Source organism: Typopeltis vanoorti, chromosome 17, assembly GCF_054136105.1.
Source record: "Typopeltis vanoorti isolate ZY-2024b chromosome 17, IOZ_Tvanoo_1.0, whole genome shotgun sequence".
Lineage (NCBI taxonomy): Eukaryota > Metazoa > Arthropoda > Arachnida > Uropygi > Thelyphonidae > Typopeltis > Typopeltis vanoorti.
In genome coordinates, this window is record NC_143565.1 from 74,312,764 (window position 1) to 74,336,415 (window position 23,652).

The following is a 23,652-nucleotide window of genomic DNA, read 5'->3' on the forward strand; positions in this document are numbered from 1 at the left end:
CTTTTAGGAAAACCATATGGAGAAGATACGCTATCCTACACGACTTTATCTTCATGTAGTACACCATGTACATGAAGATAATGTCCTCAAGAACGCTTTTTCACTTGAAGAGCTGAGACCACTGAGATAGGCAGAAACATCGCTGACTGTTAGCGGGCAATGCGTGCGTCATTTTTACATGATAGCAACTACAATGTACATACGGAAGATCTTTTAAACCTCTTTTTAGTTTTATAATACTCTGTTTATAATTTAACTATTTAAAAATATGTTTGCACTAATGTAGCTTTAAATTTAAAAATATTAGTTATTGATTTTTCAGTGTATATATATATATATATATATATATATATACACACACACACTTAACAGAACACCTGTTTTAATTATGAATATCTTCGTGTTTAAGATTATCTACTGATTTAAAAAAAAACACTAACGGTGCACAAAATTACCTTTAGATCCAATTTCTCACAACAGTGTCATTGAACGTTGATGTGGAACAAACTCTTTCACAATGAAGTTACATCGCTCGTCAAACTAAGTATTCAGCAATATTTTGAATTAAGAACTTGTAGGACTGAATCTCCACCAAGATGCTTGGATTGCTTACTAAATAAGAATATTTATCACCATATACTGTTGTTTGCCTAGCATAGTGCAAATCCATGGTTGTGTTTGTGTATCTCTGGAGGGAGAGAGTATAATGATATAAATTTCCTTAACAGATTCCAGTTTTTGTTACTGATTACAATCAGAAAAGCATGAACTGTGAAATTTATTGAACCATTTCTTTCATCTACATCAGGGGTTCTCAACCTTTTCCAGTGGCATACCACTATATTTAATTCAAGATATTAGAAGTAAGCAAATCGGTTTTCGTACCACCCATATGAAACCTATTCTCAACCTATGGTACGCATACCACCAGTGGTGCGCGTACCATAGGTTGAGAATCCCTGATCTACATAAATCATCAAACATTAAGTCTTGCGTATTATGTAAATCAAATTCAAAGCATATGCAATTTCATCTAAATCACATCACATAAGTATTAACCTTAAATTAAGGAAGAAATATGAAGAAGCTTTAAAAGAAAGAAGGAAAGAATTTATATGAAAGGATATAGGAACTAATAAATTATAATTTACTTACCTACTATACTCATATAAAATTTTAAATGAATATTAAAAATTTACTTACCTATACTCCTAAAAAATTTTAAATAAATATTTAAAAATTTAATACATAAAATTCCAAAGGTAGGTTTGGTTAGTTTAATGTGAGTATCATTTCCAATGATAAACAAAAGAGACAACTCTGATGACTTTCTCAGGAGGATTTTTTTTCGTGTGTTGTATATTTCGCTATGACTGTACATACTAAGTATAAAATAAATAATTGCACTAAATCATCTATTCTATTTCCCAATTGATTAGGCTGTTTTTGAATGATGCCTGAAGAAACTAAGGTGAGGATGACATTTTGATTGCGGGTTAATTGTCGCTTGCCTGCTACAAGGAATTGAAAACTAGGAGAGTGCAAAGTGTGCCGCCTCCAACTCACTTTCGGATGAATAAAGGCTATTTGCGGCTTGAACGGGATCTAAATCCAGATCTTTCCAACTAAAGAACCTTCTTCTCTGTCGACTGAGCTACGGTGACCCAAAAGCATCTTTTGAGATTTGAAAATCACATCCTGAGATGAAAACGCCTTACTTTCTTGAACAAAAAATCGACTAGAATCTGAAGGAAAAAAAAACAGAAACAGAAGTGTCTCTTTTAGTTGACGACTTGATTCGAACTCATAAGTCTTTATTCTTAAGTCTTAGATGTCATGAAAGACACCAGGCTAGCATAAGATAATGAAATTTGAAATTTCGTTTGTCTTCACTAACTCCAAATGTTTAACAATCATTTACGAGATTAATGCTCATGCTAAGAGTCATAGCAATTTATCCAGTCGATACTATTTTAGATTTTTCAGTGCAAAGATCTTTCAGTTAATTTAAAGCCAACAACGAAATCTTGGTGTCCTCTCCGCTCCTTAACTAAAAGATAATGTTTAACAGCTTCAATTCATATAGCAAAGAAAAGTAGTTGAAATGATGAATAGTGCATTATATTTCGTGACAACTGCAGATAAAAAAAGTATAAATTTCTACTGGCGCTAAAATTTAGTAAACACTTGTCTGATTCTCTTGGCGATGTTTCTCTGAAAATTAAAGGCTTGATTATAGATGCATCTACCTGATTTGAATGACATTAATGGCTATGTCATTTACCGATAGAATTTCGTTCATCTAATGACTGTATTTTTGCTTACTGCAATGCTCCAAATCTCTTTAACCGAGTATGTTTATATATAAGTGGATATGGACAGTCAGAGCAGCAAGAAACAGGTTGACTTGATGAGGAAATGGAGAAAAAAAAAAGAGAGACTGTACACCACCTAGTTGTTCGTGACAGGATCGTATTAGTAGCACTGCGTACATCATTTTTAAGATATCATGAAACTGGAACTATATATATTGGATGGAAGACAGAAAAACGTGACATTGCTGTCGAGTAATAGATAGATAATAACCGTTTATTTAACTGTCAAAAAATAATATATTTATCTGGTAGGTTTTCCACTGCATTAAGTGGCAGGTTTTTTATTTTTTTTTTTAAATCAACAACTTCCTTGCCGGAAGTTGTTGATTTCAAAGAGTCATGTTGTATTTGTAGAAAAATAAATGGCAAAGAGAACTGTACTTCAATTCATTATTTTTTTACATTATAAAAAGTAAAAAATTAATGAATTGATTTCAGTAATCAAATTTAACTGATAGTAACCTTAGTGGGCTATAGAAACAAGTGAATTAGATTGTAAAGACATAACATCACGACCTTTGAGTTATGATCAAAAAATGACTGTATTCTAGCGATTGAAACGGTCCTGAGTTTTTTTTTTCTTTAATGGACATTTAACTTGGAGAACAGGAAGAAGTTGTAAGGAAAAAATTGGGTGAGTTCTTAAAATTTAGAGCACTAGGTGACTGTACTCGACTAAGAATTCCTGGACACACAGGATCGCATGACATGGGCACATTGTTAAGGTGCAAAATCGAAGTGACAAAAGATATGTCAGACTGTTTCTGGTGAACTGTTTTTTGATGTCATTGGAAACATTTTTCGGTAGGCAGTCCAGTTCATTGTGTATTTTGCTTCTTTGGCTGTGCTACAAAGTTTGCAGCAGATCGATGTATACACACGTTGCTTCATCAGCATCTATTCACAATCGCACCAAGGAAAATACCTGCAATTCATAACAGCGTACTTTTGATATCCGAATGAATCTTCCGTCTTTTGTACGGTAGGTGAAGTCAAGAGACGTCACTAAATTTTCCGCATTATTGCAACTTCGTTAGTGGTAGTGTCTGAGTGAACGCTCAGTTCTAAATATTTTTCAGCTACCCTCGAAAAGAAAGTATGCGAAAATCATCAAAAGTGTATTCAAAAGTGAACGAGTAAACGTAGTACATAACAACATGGGAACATTAAACGTTGGCTTATGCTTAACGTAAGGACAGTATCATACAATATGATGTTAATTATTATTTTTATAGTGCTCCTGAACTAACAGAAAATAGGCTTAATATTCTTTTCAGAAGAGAGATTTACTATCTAAAGCACAGGCAATGAAACGATGGTGATTATAAAAAGAATTGAAGGAAGAAGCTTTTTATTATTATTATTATTATTATTATTATTATTATTATTATTATTACAATGAAATATTTATAAGATTTACTGTTAGAAAAATACTCATGGTAAGAGGTGGAAGTTGTTTCAAAGGATATCGAAAGAGGAAAAAGGATTGGTTTGCTTTATAGATGATAACAAGTTTGGAGAAAAGCTAGAGAGCTGAAATTCTAATAAAAAAAAATACTGTTATTTCCCTATAAAATGTATGGTACTGAATATGATGCGGAGGAGAGATATACCGGACTTAAATCCCATATAGGAAACGGAGTACCTTTATGAGATTTTTTTTTTCATCTAAAGATGAGTTAGCCAATTTCGTGTGCAGGAGGCATGGTATTTCCTCTCGGAAACGCCATTTTCCATGCCTCAAAACAAGCAATCCGAGCCGAACACATGTAATTAAAGGACATAATATACTGTCTCATAACGATTAGTTGATTCTGTCGTAAAATAAAGTGAATCCAACTGACAAAACTAAAGGGATTTGCCTGTAAGTTTTGCTCTTCGGTCTACATTAAAAGTAATAATATCTACAGTATACTTTTCTCCCAATACATAAAGATGCAGTAGACACTAAAAAATGGGCCTAAACAAAACATATGTGTTAAGCAGTAAGAATATTCAACAAAGCAGACGAAATTCTCTAAAATTAATCATTTAGTTTCTGATAATGGAAAAGATAGGGCAAAGATCATTTGCTGTCTAGTCTATCTTTGTGTGTGTGTGTGTGTGTGTGTGTGTGTGTGTGTGTGTGTGTGTGTGTGTGTGTGTGTGTGTGTGTGTGTGTGTGTGTGTGTGTGTGTGTGTGTGTGTGTGTGTGTGTGTGTGTGTGTGGTTAGTAACTAATACGAAAGTGGAAACATTAGTCCTAAACTAATCTGCAGTATCTGAAATTCTGCTGAAGATGCAGAATTTTATACGTACACATTTGAAACTTTTCAAGGAGAGTCTGAAGGCTATTCATGAATCAAAAACCCTCAAACAAGATGTTGATGTAAATTTTAAAAGAACTGCGCCACATTTCAGTTAAGAGAATTACAAAATTAAGATAATCAGTACTATAAAATTTTATTACTGAGATTCATACCACTTTTTTTATTACTTACTGATAACGGAAATAAATATCCCTCAAGGTAATACCCACTGTAAAGGCTTGCTCCGGAAATATTGATAATACCCGTTTATATTGAAATCTTCATCCATATCACATCACTCCTAAAAATAAATAAATAAAAATAAAACAAATTTCTTTTAATTTAATATAATTTAACTTACGAGGATCAAATAGTTTAAAAACAACTTAAAAATTCATAAATAAAAAGTGCCCTTTTTAAATAACAATGAATACTTTCAGTACAAAATTGAAAAGATCTTTATAACAAAATGAAGATTGAGCTCTTAGGATATTTAGATAATAAAATTTTAAACTTATGCTAAATATAAAGATAAGAGATTCGTTAACACCTCACACTGTTTTTAGCTTGACTTGAAGGGAGAGAGAGAGGACATAGTCTCTCTCTCTCTCTCTCTCTCTCTCTCTCTCTCTCTCTCTCTCTCTCTCTCTAACATTGTGTCAGTATTTCATCAAGTATCACAGAAATTGAGGTCATGGACAAGTTTGCATATTGTCAGATATTTCATCTACCCTTCAGCTTTAATAAAGTGCTAAATTGTCCATCTTCTAGGGAGTAGATATTATTATTAGCTGTACCTACTGCAGCCCATAAACGGTGCATGCAAGTATTTATATAGAGATTATATATCAACTTGATTCCGTATACAAAGATTATGAGAGTTGCATAACGTCGATACACATTATAAATATTCGGAGTGTAAATTTCTTTTTTTAAAAAAAAACAAACAAACTCAGTAATGATTCATAATGGCCATATTATGAGAATCCTTGCGAGAATAAAATCGATCATTTCATCTCAACAGACGTGAAGAAATCAAGTCGAACTATGCCCTTTAGAATAGGGAAAGAACATTCTATTCTGTATTGTGGGATAGTACAGTTCAGTTCTATCCCACATCTACAATTTTGAGTAAGATACTAACCACATTTAGGATGCACTTCCTAACACTTACCCCCACCCACCCACACACAGAGACACTCGCGATTTTCATTGATTTTAAAGTGAACAGATTTTTCTTCAGGTAAAAAAAACCTGAAGTTAAAAACCAGTTTTTAACTCTTTTACGAAGTGTATCTTTTATATTTTTTTTTCATTTACACATTGCAGAGATATTTGACAAATAAAAAAATACATCATCTTAATAAAACTATGATGGATGGTATTTCATATGCAATAATCCTATTCGATCTATCTTGCTCTCTTTTATTACGACTTTCAGGTCGGTAAACTAATTTGAAAAATTTTCAAGAAATGATACAAAACATTTTGATTTATATAATAAATACAGACCTGGTTGGTTGAGTGGAGAGCACCTGCTCTCCAACCAATAAACTCTGGGTTGAATTCCCACCTCGGGCATGGATGTTTGCAAAGGCCTGCTCTAGATGAGCATGAGAGCTCTTTGAGCCTTATAAGGCTGATCTTAAAAAAGTAGTAGTATACAGTTTGCATATTTTAACAAAAATCCATTTATGTATTCTAAGCAATATTATGATATCGTCATGAACATGTTTACAATAATTTCTTACGCTCTCCCCATCCTGATAGAGCCTTCATAGCTCAGTCAGTATCGGTGGTGAGGGAAGACCAAGATTCGAATCCATAGAACGCGAAAACTTTCAAAAACAATTTCAGTTAAAGATTTGTTCGTCAGTCTCATAGTGAAACAGCATAGGAAATATTATTCCTTACAATATCATAAGGTTTTTAATAATCTCATGCTGGTTTCATAGCTTTAGTTTATCGTTCTATAATTCTCAAACGATAACCACAAACCTTCCCTTGTATGTATGTAAGTAAAATATGTTGAACAATAGAAAGTTTTGCCAACCATCCGAAATTTACACATCCATTTTTTATGCTCTTCCTTTGTCACAGTGTCCAATGATGCATCAGGCTCCTTCCCTGTGTCAAATTTTAAAGAGAAAATGAAATTCTATAAATTCGTCTTGAAAACTGTCAGATACATTCATTCCTATTTTATGACTTCAATAATTATAAATAATAATTTATATCTGATTGGTTTCTTTTCATCAATTTTTGTTCATTGAAACTGTTTTATAATTTTTAAATGTATTTTAAAGTGTATGATTTCTAAATCTAAAACATTTTTTCTATAAATAATTGCATAGAAAATGTGCGAAAAATCATATTTTTATAATCATCCATACAAAAACATGATCTGGTTTAAGGATGAACTGCAATGTACAACCCAACAGAAAGAAAGAAAAAAAAATGCCAAAATGCCTCGATCACCTAATACTTTCTCCATCTTACATTCACTTAATACAACCAGTTCAGCACTTGACAGGAGCACGGGAAGTAATAAATAACCAGGAACTAAGTGGAAGCGTTAAGAGGGAGATAATGCACGCTTTGTATGAAATTACTATCACGTATTCCTGAATTACCTGCGGAATAACCCCGTTGAAGACGTCAACACTGAAATAAGTAAGTACTGCGACATTAGTAACTTGCACTGACTTTTAAAAAGTAAATGATGACTTTAAGAATTTTATTACAGGTTTATAACTTTAAAAATAAACTACATTTGTATTAAAATGTAGACAGATAATATTAAATAAATAAATGCTATTTATACATTAATATTTAAATAATAATTATAACTAATTATTATTAGTTATAATTAGTATTTGTAATATTTAAATATCATCACAATGTTTTCAATGGCTTTAGATGAACTATTATTAGTAACCAATGAAAAATCAGATCATTTTTCTAAGGTATTTAGCTTTTCTTTAGATTATCTAAGGTGTTAAAGACACATTGCTCGCCTAATTTCTTATGGAGTCAAGCTAATTAGCATACTACACTGCTCTTTATAAGAGGGTAACAGCCATTGGTCTTTAAATGTCAGGATGGAAGGAACCATTTTATGAAAACGGTCGATCCAGCTGTGATAATTCGAAGGTTCATTTAGAATTCCAAGTAATATTGCTCCCATAGCACTTTTTTTGGTTATTGTGAGGGTGACAGGATTCCAGAGCATTCAGTTTTATAACCCATTATTCATTACACGATACTTGATCACAAATAATTTCATTTATAAACCTTCCCTGACTTTTATAATATTCGATTTTTACTAGGGCACCAGTAGATAAGGACACAAATCATTACGGTAAGATACAATCCATAATTAATTAGATTAATGTTAAATTTAATAGGTGTTAATGGAAGCATTAATATCATGCTTTTTTAACCTCTGTAAAAAAAAGATGCTCATAAATTGCTTGTGACGTCAACCCTAGAGCGTTCGTTATGGGTAATTGCATCTGAAAATATTACATGCTGCTACATTACGTTTAGAATTTTAACATGTGCGTTCCAAAAAAAAAAGGCTACAATGAATTAATCCTGTCCCAGTTTTGTTAATTTAGATTTTTCTTTGATGATCAACCAGAAAATAGGACACTTAATTAGGTACTATACAGAAACAAATAGTCTTTAGTGTTAAGGAAAGGTCATGTTTTGTTTCCAGTGCACGTATAGCTTCGGGGATAGATTGGCAATTACATTTTTTGTCTTCTTACATTTCAGCGTTCCTAAGGCTGAGTGTAAACCATTACAGATAGTAATGCGCTGATTAGAGACGAAGGTGAAGTCTTTGGAACTATTCCTACTTAATTCATTACCATTTCAACTGAGAACACCTGTTACAAAATTCCCGTTCTCTTATGAGATGACGAAATAAATGGAGTCTCGAAATCCACAGCGAGCTTTACCTTTTATAGGAAAATTTGCTGCATGGATTTCATGAACACCTGTTGTTAAACTAATGGCGTTTAAGTCATTCAATGAGTAAAAAAGAATGCATACAGCAATAAACATAATAATGTACAGAAAAGAACATATTAATAGTAATAATAATTCAATAATTATTGTAATTTTAAAATATTAATAGTAATATTAATAGTAATAATAATTCAAAAATTATTGTAATTTTGAAATATAAATATAAATGATGAATAATAATTCAAAAAAATACACAAACTAAACTAAGTGCAACACACGAAATTCTTTTAATTAATTATTTCTATTAATAAAAGTAAATGGTGTTAGTTTTGCTTTTAGGAATAAAATTTTAAAATATATTCAATATTCTAAAATTATTAATTATCAAAAAAATTAAAACAAGTTTATTTTATTAATTAAACTTTAATTGAATGCATCTATTAATAAAGTTAAGTTTAATTAAAAATTGAAATTTAAATAAAATTGTTGAAATCGATGTGGCTTGAAAAAATGTCCATACTTGATCTCTAGGACAGTTTTTTTAACTCTTGGTCCTCTGTGATATTCATATACTACAGATTTTCAAACTTGATTTGCATAAAACTACAGTTTTTGCATGAAGCGAAACTGAATAAATTGTGACCTGATGAATAAATTAATTTAATTATTTTATTGATTTCAAGACTTTATTCATTTGTTTTAAACTTCTGTTTTTATTTAGCTTTATTTTAATTTTATATTATTAATTCAATTCTTTTTGTATATCTTTAATTTTACTTTTTAATTTTACTTTATATTTCTGATTATTATTTCTAATAATGATCTTTATTTACCGCAATCTTGCCTTTAGCTCAATACTAATATTAATATACTACAGATTCTCAACGTTTAAAAATAATTTCTATTAAAACTAATAAAATAAAAGTTAAACTGTAGTTTATTTTATTATTTTGAAGATAATTTTTATTATTCTAATGATTTGTACATTTTTACTTGTATATAATTCCAACACCTTTTTGCATCTTAAGCAAATAAATTTATTAAGAAAAAAAAAAGAAGTCTATTTTTATTTTTACATTTACAGCAATAAAAGTCACATTAATTATGTTTTCGTTTCCAGAAGTATTTGTCCAGTAATTGCAGCTTATTAGTAACGCATAATCCTACATAAAATTCGTTAATTATAATTATAAATAATCCCTACATAAAATTCGTTAATTGTAATTATAAATAAAGCATAGCTTTGTGATTATCCGCGTTTGACAAGAATAATAAGGATCATTTTTAATGCTGAACTAAGAGCTCACAGAAATGTGAATTGCCATGTCAAGTTATTTTTAAATATCTCGTTAAAATAGGCGTGTCGATCTATTGCATATTAGCTAGCAGAAAATTACTAGTTTTGAGATCATTGTAATGACGGTCTTTATCGGGAAATAGAAAAGCACTGAAAACAAATAGTGCGGGGGAGATCTGATGGCGTGTCATTACACACCCACGCACACTTAAAAATCCCACGCGTTTCTTGTGTAAATAGCCACACTTCTAAATCATTCAGAAAATAGAAGTTCCTGCGTAGTAACGTTTCTGGAAGTTTTATTAATGATTGAACACTCATTCATACGAATGATATAATCACCAACAACGGGCCAACATAAAGGGCTGTTGGTTGGCTGATTATAATCTGATTAAAGAAATGATACAGAGAAATGTATTATAAACTCATTTAGGCTTATCATACATTCTAATTTAGAAAGAACAATGATGTACTGGAATTTTGTAATGTTAGTTAATACATTTTCCGGGAACAACATAACAATGGATTATTTGAGCGATCCGATAATACTCGTATATAGTTGACAGCCGTTGCAGCAGTTAGGTGGGAAATTTTATTTTCTTAAATACCAGAGAAGATTTTCATGGATTTAAGTATAATATTTTGCTGGTCTTTCTAAAGAAGATTTTATAATTTACATTACATCACAGTGAAGTTATGTAATAACAAATGGATTGCTGTTTCGAATGTTGAAAATATAGTAGATTTACATGTATACACTGTCTAGAAATAGGCACTGTTTTTATTCTAAAGAAAAACAATAATGTAGCAAGATTCTTATGCGTTAATGTGTCTGTAATATACAGTTCATATTATAATTCATTTGGCATTATTAATTCAATTTAGCCGACCTGGTTGGCCAAGTGGTTAGCGTATCTGCTGCTAACCAATAGACTGCAGGTTCGAATCCGCCGTGGACATGGATGTTTGTGGTTTAGGTGAGAGAAGAATTTCATCGTCCGGTGTAAGACCACCGCCCAGCTTATTTGAGGCTTGTTGAAGCTGCTTGAAAGCGTTCTTTGTTTGGTATCTAGAGTAGCGTTGCTCTAGAGACCAAATCTCTAGTAGTGCAGGTAAAAATCAAAAATTAAAAAATACAAATATGCATAAATCGATGAAAATAAAAATTCTTAGCCCATTCATGGCACAAAATGTACTCTAGGTTCGCAAAATAATCTTTCGTGGATGGGAGAAACAAAAAAATACTATGAAAGTGACTTTTTAAATAAATAATTGTGTTTCTTTTCTATAAAAAAAGAAAATATATATATATATATATATGTGTGTGTGTGTGTGTGTGGGCGTGTGTTGTGGAGAATCAATTAGTGTAACTGCAAATTGCGTATACTTTAATGTATGATAATTTATGATAAGTTATCAAATATTATAAATTATTTTTTCATGTCATAGATTAAAATAACATGTTCGATAATATACTTCTTGCAATAAATTGAATTTTTGTAATTATTTAAAAATGGTTAGACTTCTATGATTTTTTTTTTTAAATGTACCATATATTTTTTTTAAAGTAAACGAATATTTAAGTGCAGAAACCATTTTATGACAGTTTAAAGATTGCTTATGTCTTAAATAGTTTATTCTGGGTGTATTTACTATTATTTCCTTCTATATCTATTTATAAGTCTTTATAATCATCTGTTAATGATAAAGTTAGCATAGAGTTAGTGTTCTTAACCATTATATTGGTGAATAACTGAAAGATTTTGAAATAAATATAATTTAGAAGCAACATTTCTATCCAAAACGGAAAAATATTCAACTCGCTGATACTCTGACAGTGTATTAGCATCCCATTGAAACCTAATATGATCGATCACTCACTAAAGCTAGATGTCATCAACTCATTATATCAACAATACAAACCAACGCATTGTGTGCAAAATTTCTAACCACCCACATGGTTCCCCCCGAAGGGGAACCTCACAAACATCCGCCCGTTGCGACATCCCGTTTAGTAATCTTTCCAGTTCTTCATACAGTGGATATTTCGATTGCATCATATGCGTCTAGTGGCATCTTGAGGTATTTCGGGTGATTTCGTTGATCCCTAAGGGGAGCCCCAGCAAAGATAAGAACTGTTCAACAACTCCCCTCAATCTTCTCCTCACGTTCACTCTACATTATAAGAAAAACATTACGCAGTAGATGACCTCAGAAATAGAGAGAATTATTGAACTTCATCGTGTATTTAACGAAGACAGCAGGAGTTCATAGAGGAAAGAAAGCAGGGAGGAGGTGTGTGTCCCTGAAACCGGAATGGCCCCTCGTTTTTCAGCGAGTCTGTGTAAAGAGGGACTGTAAGGGGACGTTATTCTTACATCCATTAAGAACAACGCTTAAAATAGTTGGCGAATGTGAAATGTATAGCTTGAGAAAGAAATTATATTAGCATATCATATAAAGCTTGGATCACTTGCGCTACAAATATTTTACAATATGCTCAAGTCAGTTATATCGGATGTCATCTTCTAGATTAAAAAAAATCCAATCGACTGAAAAAAAAATATATTCACTTAGCCACATTTTTATATATAAAAAATAAGGTTCTATTAATTGTCTAAATCCTTAATAATATTCTGAAACATTCATAATAAACGTGTTATCACTTTACTTCTTTAAAAAGAGACTTTCCAAGATCGTTTTATTTTTGCTCGTTTCATCCAGCAGAGGATGAAAATAGAAAAGGAAAGTGTAACAGCAAGACAAAAGAAAGTGAAAGAAGGATCTCTTCGTAGTTTATCATGGGTGGTATATTATAGTTCTTAATTGTTTAATATTTTTATGGCTTTTTTTTTTTGCTAATTTAGTATTAATTCATTTTCATTGGCATTAATGTTTAATGTAGTTTGCACAAATGTGAGATATGAAAATAAACAAAAGAAATGAATTATTGGTAGGGTTAACACTGAGGCAACTAACGAATGAAGCGGGGATATTTTGTCGTTTATTGCGTAATAACCCAAGCGATTTCTACTAATTTGTAGTAGTTTTCTGCTTATCATTTTTCATCAAAACTTTCATCAGCTTATGGTTATCCTTGAAAGGTAATTATGATCTTTCTCCATTAAAAGTTTCAGGTTCTATCTAAGCAGGATTATGAAAACGAAAAAAAAAAAATTATTATAAATATAATTTTATCGGAAATTCATGAATGTAAAACATTGCATTGAATCAAATGAGAGTATGATCCACAATTCAAGTATCATGACCACTAACTGCATTACGCAATTATCTTTACAAAGAAACGACTTTTCCAGTCGATCCATGGCCTTCAATCACGCTACTCACTTCTAAGCATTGCTTAGACTGGTTCATGTATCAAACGACGTGACTAGAATACCAGCAGGTGGGATTTACTTTATGATACGATGAAAACAGTCTTCCCAGATGTCGACATTAAATTGGAGTGTAGATAGATGCTCAGCTCTTAGTGTTCTCCTTGAAGTTAGTTAATGTTGATCGAAACTTATGTCGCTTCTGTGTGTAGGAGAAAGATTAGCGGATGTGATTCAGAATCCTAGATTTCTACACAGAGCGGTAATTTCATCAGTGAGCTACGAGGTATGGGTTCCAAAATGTCAAGTTCCGCTTTTAGCACGGCCGACTATAATGCTGACCTTAACCTAGTTCAGAACCTGTGGAGGCATTAACAAAATATTGTACAAATGACCTGCAGTTACTCTCAACAGTTTCATAAACTTGAATTTATATGTGGTTTTATTCATAATTAGAATTAAAACCAATAAAGTACAAATAAGTCAACTAACATTCCTCAATAGAAATTTCAAAAGTCCACACGATTCCTAATTAATAATTTAAATAAAAATAATGATGCGCTAAAGAGAAACATTCTTCACCTGAAAGTCAGCACTTTTTAGACAAACAAATGCATGAAAGAATGCGAACAATTCCTTACGCAGTAATGAGAACGATAACCTCCTCGTTTACTTAGAATGGGTTCGAATCCTGTTTAAGGCAGAAGTAAATGTATAAAAGAGGTCCTCAAAATATCAAAAAGTCAGATAAAATCAAATAATAAGGGATAATAATAAACGACAGAAATGTGTAAACATTTTTATTCATGTTTAACGTGTATTTACACATAGAAAATACTTCGGTCCATTAGTGTTGTTTAACTGATATCAGATACCAGTAAAACACCATGTATTTTTTTTATTGCAAATGTATTTGTTTAATTCACAATCTACATACCGTCCATGTGTGCATATATGAACGTATATGAGATGAGCCGTAAAAATTATCCCTTGCTATGCAACATTGAAAAATGCTGCGATAATAGAAGACATGAGAGAAAAAATGCGCCTGACGAAAGGAAACATGAAATCCTCATAAAATGAATTAATTTTAAGATCATCTATTAGAATGATTAGATTGAAAATCTAGGATTTCTAAAATGCATTCATTTTCTTAATATTAATTGGAGAGGCACCAATTTAATACTGATTTTTTTTTCTATGCCAAGCAACTGCGTCACTGTACTTAAGGATTTGAAACACTGAATTAAATCCTTATAAAATGCAAAAGTGAAGTGTTCACGATAACAATTTTCTGCTTCTTTTAGTTTTTCAATCTCACTCACGCAAATCTGATTGCGTATGAACTTTCGGTATGATACATCGGTTATAATAATAACCGATGTATTTGAAAACATATTTTATCTTATATCAGCAATATCAGTTTATCTTGCAATTTTTTAACTTATTTTCTAGTTTACAAAGAAACCAAATAATTACTAGATAAAAATTAATATATATTTACATATCCATATTAATAACTGATGTGGAGATACTGTGATTAATACCTTCGGAGGGCAATGGATGGCAATGCTGTAGCCAATGAAGTTTTAACTGAGGGTCGGCTATTGCTGTTACCCTGCCATGATCAGAGTTTTAATAGCTCAATAACACCTTATCCCTACACTGTTCTCCACAGATAACGGGGAAGATGAAAAGCATTTTTGTTCGCCCCTTTAAGCCAGTCCTTATAGGGACTATAAGGAATAACTGATGTATTTGAAAACATTGTTTCCTATATATGAACATTATCTTTGAAATTTTTTAACTTATATTATTTTCTATATGAACATTATTAGTTTATCTTTGGAATTTTTTAACTTATTTTCTAGTTTATAAAGAAGCACAAATAATTACTGGATAAACTAATAACTGATGTATTTGAAGCCATAGTGTTTTCTATTTCCATCTTCGAAACTTTTTAATCTATTCTATAATGTGCGAAGAAACCAGATAATTACTTGTAATACTTAATATATATTTACATATAGAAACACATAAATCGACTCACCGTTTTTTATTTAATACGATTTGTTATTGGAAATTTTTCCAAGTAAAATTTCATGATGGAGAACTTGCACAGACAGCATCATGGGCTTGTTACCAATTTCAAAGTCATGTCACCTGTTACGTGTGTCTTCTCTTGCTCAAAAGGAGCAACTAGACCCTCTAATGGTGCACCGTGTCTAATAACGGAGGAAGCTCGTTGCCCCGGCAACCTGTGCAGAAACACGGAAGTAATCATTTTCATTCCCAGTGGTGCCTCCATAGAAATCACGCTGAAATGTTACCAAGGTCAGTTGGTACACGCGTCCCAAACAAATAAATAAACACTGAAATAAGCTTTCCTAAAAAGATATTAAATTGAAGCTTGTTGTAGCATTAAGACAGTTTGTCACTGAAAAACACTATCTTAATGAAATGAGTTTGGAAAATAAAATAAGCAGCTAGAAACAAACGATTGTGTTGGGTGTTCCTTATCTTCTGAAATTAGCCATTTTACGCATTTGAATAATTTTCTTGGAGATTATAACATGGGAATATTGTAAAAAAACAATCTAAATCAAGACTAAATGCATAAAAGTAATACAAGCTTAATATATTCTCAGAGACGTCTTATTATGTGTTAAATGATCTTCCTACCTTACCCATTTATATAAGGGATGTTTATTAATTTATTTATACTCAAACGTGAAATATAAAACGCAGTAAATCGAGATTTTCCTCTTTTTAACTTTAAATTTTATACAATGGATTCTTACCTTCCAGGGAAACCATTTACGCCATTAAAATGTGTGCATCCGTCTGCTACATCGACCTTTATCCTGATATTCTGAGCAAAGATTAGAATGAAGTACAATCTTCATTCTTAGATGAACAAATATCGTGACTTTCATCAGCGGCCGTATGACTAATTAGCATCAGGATCGCGGTTGGTTATATATTCTTGATGGATTTCATTCCGGCAAAGTTCTGTAATGGGAAACTTTGGACCCAGATTAATTGGTAAAGTCAGTTCATTATTAATGTCGAAGCACTGTAATTTCTTGGAGAAGGAGTCGACGTATACACTAACCCCCATGGACAAGGTTAATTGCCATGTAACACTTTACGTTTGTAGCCGGTATAAACTGAAGGAATATGATGCTCCCAAGTAAATGCAACTGTGTCCATCCAGGTGAAATAGCTGCAAGAAGGGAACTGATGAAGTTTGATAGGCGTTGTAAGAGAATGCCATGGTGCTGGCCTCTCGGTTTGGCAGGGAGCCAACTGAAAGTATTATCCGCATTGGACGTCCCACCACACTCAACAAACCTCACCATACGGGGATATGAAGCATAATATGTAAAACCCACCATTCGTCGCCGATACGTTGAATGCTGACTTCTGGGCATCTACTGGAAAACGAATCTGCACAAAAGCATTAAGAACCGCGGATCACAACATGCGTTTCCATTGTAGGACTGCAATATGCAAGCCCCGCATAACCTGAACCAACATGGAGCGTCGTCTTCAGTGGCGATTCAGGAAAGAGCGTTTACAAGGGGACGTAGAACCTTGGAAAGCTGTGTTATGGAGCGATGTGGATGTGGCGAATGTCCGGTGAACGTCTCTTAGTAGAGTGCGTGACCCCAACTATAAAAATCGGATGTGGCGGTGTGATGGCATGGTTCAGTTTTTCCTACATTGATCTCTGTTTGTGATACCACGAACATTGAGCTCCGAAAGGCATCTAAACATTCTGGACAATGCAATACTTCCTACTTTGTGGCGATTCTAAGGAACTGACTATTGTCTCTTTCAGCAAGACAATGCACCGTGTCATTAGGCTGCGGTAACTGTGTAGTTTGTAGACATAAACGTCCACATATTGGACTGGTCTGCACAGAGCCCCAATCTCAATCCTACTGAACATTTGTGGGATGAACTAGAGCGTCGGGTGAGGTCAAGGGACACCCGCTCCACACTAGTCCAGGAACTGGAATGGAAACCAATAAATCGTGATGTCCAACAACTCATCCCTATATTACCATTGCGAAATAATAGCTATCTTGACACACTGTGATATACTCATGATCAGGTAATCTTGGCATTAATGAAGATGAATAGCTCTATTCTGTGCAACATTTAAACCATATTGCTGAAAACTTTTCAAATGAATCACGGAAACTTTATATTCGAAATATTGTGTCAATTTGGAGGTAAACAAATGGAATCTACAAAATAGACGGTTGGTGACATATCTTGACTTTCTTAAGATACTTTTAAATTGCTTGCAGAAAGTTGCGAAATACAGAAGGCAAACAAGGAATACTAACGAGTCAAACAATAGACCAGTTAATATGTAGACGTGCGGTGGAAATATACAAGCGATTTGCCAGTAAATAAGGAAAAAATTTTGTTACGTCATACATCCATTAAAAGTTGTCGTAGCAACAATTGCGTCAAGAAAAAAAAAAAAAATAGGCAATTAGACTGTTGGTCACGTGTACATTGATGCGTTTGCGCTATTTTATTTTAACGGTGTTTACGTAATCAGATTGGTTCAAGGAAAAATAAGAACGTATTTGCAGTTCCTTTTATCCTGACGCTATTGGTTTAATAATGATAATAAAAGGCATAAAATGCTTCGTAATGAGCCAGTTGTAGAAAAGTAGCCTAAAAACTGGTTTTATGTGAATAAAGGTAGCACCTTTATATTTATCAAAGCACTTGTGTACTTTTTTATATTTAGTTACTGAACAAGAGCCTAAAAGGTTTCATTCTGGCAAAAGTAAGTTATTATGTCATAGATTTATATTAAGATAATATTACATTAGGAAACAATTGGGGAAGGCCTATTAACTATAAATGTTTATAAAAAGAGCTTAGCATAAGTTATATCCAGATAAATAAAAACATTATGCATTTAGGTTTCAATTTTGAACAAAGAATAAGAGTCCTTATAAGGACTGGCTTAAAGAGGCGAAGCAAGAATGCTTTTCATCTTCCCCGTTATCTGTATCTGTAGAGGGCAGTGTAGGGATAAGGCTTTATTGAGCTATTAAATTAAAGCTCTGATCATGGCAAGAGGGTAACAGCAATAGCAGAGCCTCAGTAAGGACTCCATTGGCTGCATCATTGAAATCCATTACCCTCCAAGGGTATTAATCATTAATCACCGCAACTCACGGTCGATTCTCCTATCACATTCAAAGAATAAGTCCTTAAAGTCCTTCATTGGCTACAGCATTGCCATCCATTACCCACCCTGGGTACCAATTTTAGTCGCCTCTTACGACATGCATTAGCTACAGTGGTGATACGTAGAATAAGGAAAACCTTAAGTAAAGCCAATCTCTAAAAATTAGGACGATCCCTACACCAATCAATAGTGGCCTAAAGACCGTCCATCTCAGCGTTGGCTCCACTCAATGATGGCCTTCCACCCAACACCACCGCCGAGCAGAACCGCTCAAATTCCGAAGAAAAGCATTCACCGACAAAACCTCTCATCGGGCCGTACCGGAAACCACCTTCCCCAGAGACTCAAATTGCTCCCTTAAGGCAAAAACCTTAAGAGAGAGAACTCAAACTCTCGAATCTCAGCGTCCAATTAGTCGCCTCTTACGACATGCTTGGATTTGAATTGGCGCTATTCTTATCCTGGCAACCACACGGGAACAGAAGAATAAGTTCGTAAAAGAACTGGGAGATGGACTGAGTCGTTGACTCTTTATCCCGTCATCTGAATGAAGAAAATCTGTGTGGATGGGGTGTTTTTGAGCTAAAAGCTCTAGACATGGCTGGGTAACGGCAATAGCCGAGCCTCGGTTAAAACTTCATTCGCTACAGCATCGCCATTTGTTACATTGGGAGTCCTAAAAAGGACTTTTTTCTCATACCTAATTCCTCCCCCCAAAAGAATAAGATCCTTATAGTCTTTATAAGGACTGGATTAAAGGGCTAAGCAAGAATGCTTTTCATCTTCCCCGTTATCTTCAAAGGAAAGTGTATGGATAAGGTGTTATTGAGCTATTAAAGCTCTGACCATGGCAGGAGGGTAACAACAATAGCCTAGCCTCAGAACTTCATTGGCTACAGCATTGCCATCCATTACCCTCCAAAGGTATTAATAACCACATCTCATGGTCAATTTCTCCTCCCTCCTTCCATTCCAAAAGAATAAGTCCTTATAAGGACTGGCTTAAAGGGGCTAAGCAAGAATGCTTTTCATTTTCCCCGTTATCTGTAGAGGACAGTGGAGGGATAAGCTGTTATTGAGCTATTAAAGCTCTGATCATGACAGGAGGGTAACAGTAATAACCGAGCCTCAGTTAGAACTTCATTGGCTACAGCATTACCATCCATTATCCTCCAAGGGTTTTTATTATCCAACCAAACTCCCTCTTCCAGTCGAGAATAAGTCCTTCCTTGTCGAGAATAAGTCCTTTTAAGGATTGGCGTAAAGGGGCGAAGTAAGAATGCTTTTCATCTTCCCCGTTGTCTGAAGAGGACAGTGAAGGATAGGATGGTATTGAGCTATTAAAGCTCTGATCATGGCAGGAGGGTAACAGCAATAGCCGAGCCTCAGTTAGAACTTCATAGGCTACAGCATTGCCATCCATTACCCTTCCTGGGTAACAATTTTATTTTAGTCGCCTCGTACGACATGCATTAGCTACATTGGTTCTATTCTTATTCCGGCAACCACACGGGAATCGGGAATAAGACAATTTACAATTGACATTTATGTCTTTAGGGGTGAAGCAAGATGCGTTTCATATTCCCCGCTATCTGTTGTGGTTACAATGAGGGTAAAATTTACGAGCAGTTTGCTCGCTCTGAATGGGCATGGAGATTATGCATCACTAAAGGAGGCTAATATAGCATTTGGTCTTCTATATTTGAATATGTCCGCTGGCTCGCATGCTGCAGCTTGTTGAACCAAACCGTTGGGATGTGTGGACGTCTTTAGAAAAAACTTGGAAGCTAAGGATTGTAGATAAGAGAGAATATAGGGAATATTTGTGTCTCTGTGGAGTTGGTTATTTCTAACATACCACGGGGCGTTCAGAATCATTCTCAAGCGAGATACAGCGAGTGCAGAACATACTTGTTCTGCACTCGCTGTATCTTGATAATGTTAGTATTAGAGGTGTGGCTCCAGGCCGGAGAGGCATAGGTGATTATAGGACGAATCATCATCTGGTATAGTTGCAATTTGATTCTGTTGCTGAGCTTGCTATTTCTATTAATTAGCGGATAGATCTGAGCTATGACCTTAGATGCTTTTGCGCACGCAGACTTGATGTGTTGGTTGAAAGATAGTTTTTTGTCGAGAATCACACGCAGGTAATTTGTTTCTGTCTGCCAGGGGATTTTAGTATTGAATAGTAACACATCTCCTGCAGGAGACATTGGCCTTTTTGAGAAAAGAACGGCTGAGCTTTTCAGGCGGTTGACTTCCAATCTCCACTTGGAGAACCAACCCTCCAGCTTTAGAAGGTTTTCTTGAAGCTTTCTGGTAACGAAGAGGGGTCTGAGAGATCTGGCTAGTATTGCTGTATCGTCCGCATACAGGGCCAAAATGGAATTCATCGGATTGTGTGGGATGTCTGACATGTATACAGAAAACAGCAATGGAGCCAGTAGAGATCCCTGCGGCACTCCAGCAAAGATATGGCGCTGGGACGATGTAGATTGATTTTAACTTGCAATGATCTATTCTGAAGATATGAATGGATTAGATGAACCATTTTTAGTGCGATACCGGATGAGATAAGTTTGTGCAGGAGTCCCAAATGCCAGATTTTGTCAAATGCTTTGGAAAGGTCTTGGAAAACAGCTCCTGTGCACTGGCGCCAGTTGTAGCTGGTGGTGATGTATTCGACAATTCTGTGGTTTTGCTGGGTAGTACTATGGTGTTTTCGAAAACCAAAGTGTTCTTTAGGGAGGATGGTTAGGTCATTTACTGAGGTGTGGAGTAGTGAGAGGATGACCTTCTCTGCAACCTTACCCAGATTGGAGATGAGACCTGATTGGACGATAGTTCTGCGGTAAGTGTGGGTCTTTGCCTGGCTTATGTATAGGAATCACATCAGCCAGGTGGAAGGAAAATAGTGAAATCTTAAGATTGCATTTATTATACTGGTCAGGTGCACTATAGCTTTTCGAGGCAGCAGCTTGATCACCCTGTTTGAGATTCCGTCTGGTTCAGGAACGTTATTGCTCTTAAGTTTTTTAATAATATCATATAATTCAACAGGTGATGCGGGTGTAATATGGTCAGCACTGGTATCTGGGAGGTTTAGTGCATGCCTGACCTGTCTGTGGATTTTGTACAGATGATTGAAATCTAAGTTGTTATAAGAAGGTTTGCACTGATCCTCAAGATTTTTTAGTATTGCTTCTGCCTTATCTGCATCTGTATGGACTAGGCCCTGGTTTGAGATTATAGGGGGGGATCTGTTTTTATATTTGATGTTTCTCAGTAGCCCCCAGATAGAGTGATCAATAGGTGAGATAGAGGCTAACTTTTTATCCCAAACTTGGTTTCTATGTGTTTTAAGTGCATCTCTTACTGCTTCATTCAATCTGTTAAGCACTGTCTTGTCCTGAGGCGCGCGAGTGTTATGAAATCTCTTCCTAGCTCTGCTCTTCTCTCTGACCAGGTCCATAATGCCCTCAGGCAAACGATCAGGCTTGGGAACAGGTTTCTGGAAGGTTGCAACCATTATAGAGGACTTAATCTGTTGGGTGAGGCTAGTCACTGCAGATTCCAGATCTTCTGGTGTGCATATGCGAAGGACGGGTCCAATTTGATCCCTAAGTGCTTTAGATAATCTCTCCCACGATATGCCTGAATGAGAGGGAGAAGACAGGCATTCTTGTTCTCCCAATTGCAGTAGAATTGGGTTGTGATCCGATGACAGCTCGTTTAGTGATATAAGGCTGTATTGTAGTTTAATGTCTTGCAGGATGGCTATATCCAGTATGTAAGCAGTGTCAGACGTACTGAGATGAGTTGGTTCGGTAGGTCCAGCCACAACAGCATAGTTTGATCCTGTGTAGCTAGAGGGGATGCGACCATTTTTATTGGTAGATTTACTGTTCCAAGCAGGATGTTTTGCATTGAGGTCTCCAGCAATGATGACCGGTCCTTTTACTCCAAGGATGGCATCCAGATCTAAGGTCAATAATGTCTTTAGTGGAGGGTTATACACAGAAAAAAATTTAATGTTTCCAGTTGAGTTTGTGAGGACATTAATTCCTGTGATTTCAAGTTTGGTGGTAGTATGGTTGGTTATTGAATGATGGTTGATATAGTTTTTCATAAGGGTGGCTGTACCTCCACCTCTATACCCAAGTCTGTCGTTTCTGTAAATCTGATACCCTCTGATTTTCAGGGTGTCAGCACGCCTCAGGTGCGTTTCATTGATTAGCAATATATCTGGGTTGTATCTATTATTAAATTCCTGGATTTCTAACAGTTTATTTTTTATACCGTTGACATTCCAACCGATAATCCTAAGAGAGTTTGGGGCGATTTTTTTCCTATGCATCAGAGAGTGCTGACAATATGGATTGGGTTTGCTGTAAGAATCTTTTTGTGACACTTAGGATGGATTTGAGTTGCTGAAATCCTGCAGCATGTTTGCAAGAGAAGAGGTGATAACAGCTGATAGATTTGAATGTGGATTATTCAGGTTCTGGTATTGTACTATCTGTTTGGAGCGGGCTACATCAGCATATGTTCTCGCTTGATGTTGAAGATTCGTTTTCTTAAGGGGCTCAGTTAATGATGGGAGAGCACCTGTTGTCACGATCTCACTCTTGGAGAACTGAGGAGCCTGAGCTTCAGGAACTCTCGCACTAGATAACGAGGTAGATTGATGATTTGGATCATTCCATCTGTTTTTGGGGTGATTTATACACCCTCTATAATTAACAGGGTGAGGACCCCCACAATTAGCGCACTTAGCCGGGGTGGACTTTGGCTTGGCGCAGGTGTTTGTGGGGCGATTCTCGCCACATTTTAGGCATCTGAACTGAGCTTTGCATGGTCAAATTTTTGGCATCGGTAGCACTGCCCAGAGGATGCTTTCTTTCTCAATGGTTCTGGGGTGATTTTGAGTCCACAGATTGATTATAAATAATAGATGTCTTTGTAAATGCTGTGAATCTCAACCAAGACCAAAGGCATAGGTGTCTTATTTGATCTAAACATTCTAGTGACCTTTATGGGAGGTGGTTCCTGTAAGTTAAAGTCAGTAACTATTTCATCTGTGTCAATATCCTCGGAGACTCCTCGTAGGCTTACTTTCAGATTTTTTTCGGAGGCAAGTGAAAATGTGTGATAT

General features: G+C 34.7%; 1 protein-coding gene across 2 annotated transcripts in view; it reads right to left on the reverse strand.

Annotated features, from left to right (window-relative positions):
• The window catches only part of LOC150097493 (solute carrier organic anion transporter family member 74D-like), a 314,670-nt gene that overhangs the window by 63,711 nt on the left and 227,307 nt on the right, over positions 1 to 23,652 (reverse strand). For both annotated transcript variants that reach the window (XM_090407008.1, XM_090407009.1), the window contains one exon: positions 4,856 to 4,964. The gene's annotated coding sequence lies outside the window, so the exon portion shown is untranslated. The remainder of the gene's footprint in view (positions 1 to 4,855; positions 4,965 to 23,652) is intronic.